Raw genomic sequence first — 1,675 nt, forward strand, 5'->3', positions numbered from 1 at the left:
CTTGGGTATGAAGTGAATCATGACATAACCTTTATTCTGTAAATAAAATTTTATATTATTGACATTGATTGAGAAGTCAGTATTGTCTTCAGAGAAAAATACAGAATTAATAAAACCCTTATTGACAAATTATACTCAAAGTATATAAAGTACAAGAATGGAATTTGATAGCACCAGTTTAAATGTCTGGGTAATACAATATCCTTGTCGTATCAGTTCACAATTTTCACCAGTAAACTTTCCTATGGAACTTTCCATCACTTATTTACCTGAATTTACATCACCTGTCCGTCAATTTATCAGACTGTGGTCTTTTGTGTGTCCTGTGATACTGGAAGCCATGTCACAGGTATTTCGAATGCCAGCGGCATCGGCAAAAGTGAAGAGGTTTCAGCGGAGCTGCCAAACGAAGCGCAGTCAATGAACAAGGAATAGGCTGTCCACTTCCGAGGAATTAGCCCCGGAAAACCTTCTGGACAGAGCTGGAATATGATCAGATACTGAAAACCTCATGAGAAGAGGCAGGTATTAACAGAAGTAGTGCCAGAAGATGAGCCCCTCATATATGAACACATTCAAAATATGACTGAGGAAGAGTTGCCTTCTTAAAACACTCTGTCTGTAATGATATGACTAGAGTAAAACTTGTGGAAGTAAAGCTTTTAGAACCTTCATTTGCTAATAAAGCATGAATCAAAATGAGAAGACACAGCTGCAAGCATAAATCAATGTGGTAATCTGATCACAGAATGTACCAAATATTAATTTAGAAAACTGAAGAAGTTGTCAAAAATGAAATGGAACACATAAAATCCACATCCTAGACATCAGTGAACTGAAGTAGACTGATATTGGCCATTTTGTATCAGAAAACATGTGAATTACTATGCTAGGAATGAAAGAATCCAGAGGGAAGGCATTGCATTCATTGTGAGAAAAGGCCTTTCATGAGCTCTCTTGAACAATACAGTCTGTGTTAGGGTTACATCTGTCAGCCCTGAAGGAATTTCAACCAATGCAACTACCATTCAAATCATGCACCGACCATTAAAGATAGTGAATTAGAATTTGCAGAACACCAATGTCTTCAGTCTGAAATTTATCAAACATGCACACAAGATGCAGTGATTAGTATTGGTGATTGGCATTAAAGTTTTGGCAACAAAGAGGAAGAAACATCACTGGAAAATATGGCCTTGGTGACTGAACTGTGGCCAGAGTTCACCTGATAGCATTTTGCAAGACCGCTCACTTTTTCATTGCAAATACTGGTTTTCAACAGCACAAAAGCCAACTCTACACGAGAATTTCTCCACATAGAACACACAGAAATCAAATGGACCTAATCTATGGATTAGCTCAATATCAGCAACTACAACCAAGCCTTGGGCTGTCTGTAAATCACACCATTTATTTCTCATACATCTGTTCAGGTTGAAGTTGGAGAATATTAAAATAAATATGTGAGTCAAAATACAATTGTATGTCTATCCCATCTTAATTTCAAGAACATTCAAGAAAGGATTTGACAAATTGATCACTAGTGAAAGAAAACCTGAACAGGTCTGGGATGACATCAAGAACATCCTACACGAAAGCAAACGGTCATTAAAAATACAGGAAATAAAGGGAAAAAAGCAAACAATTCCAGGACAGACTCTGAAATTGGCTTTCA

This window comes from Echinops telfairi, unplaced genomic scaffold (genome assembly GCF_000313985.2).
Source record: "Echinops telfairi isolate 266 unplaced genomic scaffold, ASM31398v2 ScPeMD7_2;HRSCAF=8, whole genome shotgun sequence".
NCBI lineage: Eukaryota > Metazoa > Chordata > Mammalia > Afrosoricida > Tenrecidae > Echinops > Echinops telfairi.